The sequence below is a fragment of the Mauremys reevesii genome, linkage group 2 (assembly GCF_016161935.1).
Source record: "Mauremys reevesii isolate NIE-2019 linkage group 2, ASM1616193v1, whole genome shotgun sequence".
NCBI classification, from domain to species: Eukaryota; Metazoa; Chordata; order Testudines; family Geoemydidae; genus Mauremys; species Mauremys reevesii.
In genome coordinates, this window is record NC_052624.1 from 53,251,226 (window position 1) to 53,257,335 (window position 6,110).

A 6,110-nucleotide genomic window follows, 5' to 3' on the forward strand; every position below is an offset into this window, starting at 1 on the left:
CACTATCTTTAATTAAAGATTAATCTTTAATTCCTGGAGACTCCAGGACAGTCCTGGAGGATTGACAACCCAAGTGCTTCCTGGTGTGGATGTTCTGGGGGAACCTCCCCTGCACACTGACTTGGGGGTAGCTTGAATCTAGCCTTTTGTGATACTTTTGGTCCATCCAATGTGCTCCTACAGCAGTGACTTCTGCCCTGTCTGGGGCTTAGAGAATAAAGCTTAATTTGAGTCTCTCCTCCCCTGGGTAAGGCGGGATCTGTCAAAATGCACACTGAGGTCAAAGAAAACTGAAGCCGCTCAACACCTCTCCCACGATCAGGACCAGCCCATCTACAGGAAAACAAGGATATGACTCTTAATTATTTCAAACCACAGGGCTCCACGCAGGTGCCGGTATCTGCCCACACAGTCTGTTGCAAGATCGAGGCCTATGTGTTTTGCCATTGAGTTCAATGCGAGCAGGAACAGGCCTTAAATGGTTAGGTGGTAGCCTCAAGGGTGGTTTTACCCCTTTCCTCCCTTGCTGATTTTCTTGACCTCATTAGTCTCTATTTTGTAGAAACAACAAATGTGCAAATTGGCTCATTCAGCTATAATACATAATGGGAACTAATGACCGGGCGGTCTTTCTCCACCCCCTCTCTTGAAAAGAGAACAGGCAGCTGGAAACTAGGTGAATGTTCCTCAGGGTGTGTATAATTACACAGCTGAGAAGCACTGCTAGCCCTCATGTCACTCTAACTGTCACAGCTGCATGAGCCACTAATGAAAAAAACCAAGCATACTCTCTTTCCACCATTCCCCTCTGGAATAGGGGAAGGATGTAGGATTTACTGGTAAAAGTGACGACGGTGCCTTTAAAACTTTTGTTACCGTGAAACACTGATGAGCCTTTGTGAACTCAAAATAGGTTCTGAAACAGAGATTTTTAATTCCATGGTTAGCATGCAAGGCCCGCCCAAGTAATTGAGTTCTTTTTACAGCATTCCTGAAATGGTTGCAATCTGCGTGGCAAGAGGGGGTGGGCAGTTGCAAAAATTGTTTTTTTGTTACAGCTCAGCCTACTTTATAGTCTGTTTGAAGTGTGCTTTACCACAAACAGACACTGCTCTGGGAGCTAATACAAAGAGATTAATTTTCGTAGTATTAAATTCAGCAGCAGATGGTGGCTATGACATGTTGTGATAGAATGCACCCCTGTATTCACACCCTACATATTGTTTAATAATCTTTGTACAAAATATGCCTTGTGAGGTATCATTGAAAACTGATAACTTGCTGGTCAATAATATTATGATAAAAAGCTTTACCTAGGAGGTGACTCTCAGGAAAATGTATTTCAAAGGGTAACTGAACTATAGAAGTGAGGGGCAAAAGCATCCCAAATTCTCTCTCCCTACCCATCTCTCTTTTCACCTAAGACGACAACAGAAACAGAAATTTGAAAGCAGATCCTGGCCCGAGACTATGTTACTGGAAACGTGGTATGGGACTTCACCTTGACCCAAGTCTAGTTAGTTAAGCTTAGAAAGGGTTTTGTTTTTATTTTTCTTGTCACCATTTCTGACCTCAATGCCTCATTACTTGTATTCCCTTAAAACCTCTCTTTGTAGTTAAATAAACATATTTTATTCTTTAATTCAAACTAATCCAGTGTTGTGAATTGTTTAGGTTACCCCATTTAAGGTAGCAGACTTTGTATGTCGATCCCCTTAGAGGGGCAATGGACCTGATATATCTGGACTGTCCAGGAAAGGGCTGGCCACAGCAAAACATGTGTTTTGCGGGGAAAATCCAGGACCGGGAGTGTGTGTGTGTGTGTGTGTGGAGGGGGTCACCCTGCAAGTAGTAACCAAGGCTGCTGGAAGTTAGGGTGTGGCTGGTGTTTGCTGACAGACTGCTGGGGTCAGAGTTGCTGGACCAGGGCTGCAGCTATACACAGACACTCAGGGTGGGGCCTGCATACTGTTTGTGAGGAGCCCAGGTTGGGAGCTACAGCAGCAAAACATTGTGAAGCACCCCAGATTGCAGGGCAGGTGGTGACACATCCCCTCACTGGTCCGGATTGCACCCCAGAGTGCCATACGTGTGCATAGAGATTTTTGCTGGTTAAGAGTTAAATGCTTAAATAGTGCAGTGGGGTATAAAATCCTAGACAGAAATTTGTATAGAAACCCACACTAGAAAAATATGCATCTTTGTCCCCCTCTTGCTCTACAGGTGAGGTTAATGAGACTCACATGGTAGAGAATAATGCTTTTAGTGCTGAATATCCTGGGCCTCAACCCCCCAGGACTGGATACCAATACGCACAAACTTGACAATCATTGTCCTGATCCACAGCCCACACCTAAAATGTTCAAGTATAGCTGCCATTTCAGAGAGCCTGTAGAACAGCCTCTCTGCAGGTTTGCAGGGAACCCAGGCTATGCGTGGCCAGCTCCTGCTGCAAATGTTGGGTTTTCTATGGGATGTATGTGCACTATGCTTCATAAGATTTGGCCTTTCATGAACTAATGAAAACAAAGCAGAGGGGGAGCAGATAGTATTCCCAAGTGCATCTGCACAATGGTTTCACCAACACTCCATGATTTGTGAAAATAATTAGCCAGCTTGAGAGAACTCCCCTCCCCGCAACTGCAAAATAACATTATTAATCCACACACCCAGTCCTGCAAAGTGCTGAGTGACCTCAGCTCCCATTGCTTTCAGTGGAAATCGGGGATGCTCAGCACCTTGCCGGGCTATGCCACATATCACCATGCAACGCTTCACAAATTTGCGTGTCATCCTTGCGCAGGGGCCATGCTAATCTCTGTATCATTCCAATTTTAAGCATAGAATGCAATGGAAGTCAAAGGGCAATCTAGATTTTTATTATAAAATTATAATAGCAAAGACAAACACATTATCTCTCACACACACCAGCTATGAAAACCCAGGATATTTGCCACTGTGGTTTCTATCCCTTGAAAACACTAGCTTAAGAACTACATACTCTGATTGCCTGATCCTCTCTGAATTTTCTACTTTAGGGTCATCCATATATAGGAACCTTTCCCAGAATGCTTTTCTGATAGACCATTTAAATTTGGGAGAGGCAAGCACCTGCAGCCCTAAGGTAGCCATTTTACATCTGACTGTTGTAGACTGCACCTTCCTCTCACCAAGTAGGTATTCTTAACTTTTATAATCTGTTCTTGTGGTTTCTATTTATTTTGTATCTGAGGAGATATGATTCATCCTGACTTTTGGTGAATTGACTCTAGATATGTGCTGTATATAGTTGGATATATTGAATTGAGAAATCTTGCCAGTTAAGTTGTTCTAATATTTGTGTAGCACCTTCAGCTGAAGCCTGGGAGATTTTGGTTGCTTCCAAACTAGGAAACAGTCTCTGGTATGGAACTCATTAGTACTGAAAGTATAAAACTATCTGAAGATTCAGCTCTGAACCCAAGGAATCTCAGAGGATTTTCATTTAAGGCTTCAGTGTTGGCTTCTCTCTCTTTTCTTCATATAGATTGCACTGCCATTTTCCTTGCTCTGATTTGCTGGAATATTTTGTCATTGTTTAAGTTTTTGTTATGATTTTTTATGCTGCTGGGTTGTCTTTATTATGTGGTTGTATAATTACTTGCCTTGACTGCTAGAGCTATTTCTATAGGTGGCTTTTTTTGTGTGTGCTATTTTTAAAATGTAAATAAGTTCACTTTTGCCAACAGTTAAAACATAGTGGTGTCTGAGATCACATTCTTCCTTAATTGTACATAGAATAGGCAATATCAGAGGTAAGAAATGGTATATGTTATCTTCTGTTGACTGTGTAGATGCAGAGAGAGGAAGATAATGGAACTGTGTATTTTTATGAAAAGTAAAAGCTGCAAAAGGATTTGAAAATTTTGACTATGACAACAGGAAGAATATTTAACCAAAAGTAGAATCCCATTTAAATACTTCAAACTGTGCGATATCTTGTCATAATTCTCTCTATTCATACTGGGAAGTGTAGTCTCAGGTTACTTAAGGACACCCTTAATATCACATGCCCTCAGCTGTTCTTTAAATGGGATAAAGTGAGTCAGATTCAGACAGTTGTGTTATTGAACAAAAGAGATTTTAGCACCCAACTAGGTTGTTGGCTTTCAGCTTTATACTATAATTTTGAATCTAGGTTTCAAACAATCACTATAAATATTGCTGCACAATTTAGTCTACCTTGCAATCCTAGCAGAGAACAATTACACTACATGTGAAATTGGCCCTACGTAACTACTGATGAGTGGAATTACACCAGGGATGAATTTGGCCCAGCACTTTTCAATATAAAATGAGATGCCAATAATCCTATCATGAACTGGAGGAAAATATTCAGCCACTTTGCAACTATTTCTAAATATTCTAGGAAGGACAATCAGTTAAAAGACATACAAATGGATCAGGGGTGACAATCTATGGGACAAGTTATCCTTAGGCTTTTTGGACCCAGACATGCACCATCCCAAGGTGATATGAGGTGGGGGTTCATGAAGTACCCCCGGGAGCCAGTGGGAATTTGCTGTGCCCCTTACTCTCAGGTGTGGCTAAATGTCACAATCTGAACATTGAGTGTTCAGCACTACTTACAATACCACACATCCTCGTTTGAGTCCATGTTTAGCTCTAAACATTGGCTGTCACATGATATACAATATCCTGTATCTCATTCAGATCCATCTGTTATGATAGGTCCAGGGTCTATTTTGCTTCAATCTCTTGTTCATCTCTGCAAAAATCATTGAAAAACCCAAAACCTTGTTTCTGCCCTTTACTGCTCCTAAATTGCCTCATACAACATGTGATTTAAAAATTGCCTCATACAACATGTGTTTTCCCTGCATTTGCTTTTTTTTATTATAAATCTCAGAGCCTTAATCCCCAGTTTCTCCTGGAACATTTCAGCAACATCATTAGACTGGGACCTGAACTGCTTCTCTCCTAGCCTTCATTTGAGGGAGCAGGAGATGCTGCTCCTTTCAGACTATCTGGCATCTTTCACGCATAAATGATTTTCTAAAATAAATTAATGGTTGGGTCCACCTGTAGCAATGCTAAACCTTACCGAAACTGGAAATGAAATGAGTGTTAAGGTCAGCTGCTTGCTAATAAGAACATCCACCCTGTCCCACCTTGAATTGCCTCCTGCAATGGATAGTATAGACCTAAGTAAACTGGGACTCAGAATAGTGCTTCCCTTCAGATTGGTACAGTACTACTTCAATTTAGGGCTAACATCACTTTGCACTCCTAACTCATTGTGCTGTCTGGACAATCCAATTCCATCATTACTTTTCAGTGGGGGTGGTGGGAAGCACAAGAACATCAATTATCTGTTGACTATTGTATAATTTGACACTACTCTCAATGCTGTAATCCGAGGGAATTGTTATCCTAAAACATTGTAAACCCATTTCTCCTGCTCCTGAATTTCACTAGAAATTCTATTAAAGTAGGTAGATTAAAGTGCAGAAGATGGATGGCCTAGTGGTTAGGACACTGGCCCAGGATTTAGGAATCATAGGTTTAAGTCTCTGCTCTGCTTCAGGCTTCCTATGCTGCTTTGGGGGAGTCATTAAGCCTCTCTATGCCTCAGTTTTCTTTCTGTGAAATGGAAACAATAGCACTTCCCAACCTCACAGGGACATTGTGAGGATAAAAATTGTGATGTGCTCGGATAGTATGGGCAGGGGATGGGGAGGGTAAATATAAGTGCTAAGATTGATTTCCAGTATCATGACATTGCTCACCCAAAAGAGCATTGCACCAGATTGAAATCAGAGATATTACAGACTTGAAAAGAATGTAGGTAAAGATATCCCTTGCTTTATTGGAATACTTGGTACTTTTTGTATAGTCTCCTGATGCTTAAAATGAATGGGTTGATAGATGCCATTTAAATCTTATTTAAGCCGCTGTACCTTATTACAAAGGGATGCACATTTATACCTGATTAAAACTTTATCTTGGTCGTCTGCTATGCCATCCTGTTTAGCTGAACCTCATGGACTTTTTTGAATTATAACTTGAAGCTATTCCTTTTGACTGAAGACGGTTTCACTATCTTTAAG

General features: G+C 41.2%; 1 pseudogene; it reads right to left on the minus strand.

The window, feature by feature from the left end:
• Positions 1–2,758: 2,758 nt before the first annotated feature.
• On the minus strand, positions 2,759–2,859 carry LOC120399715 (annotated as a pseudogene).
• Positions 2,860–6,110: the final 3,251 nt, after the last annotated feature.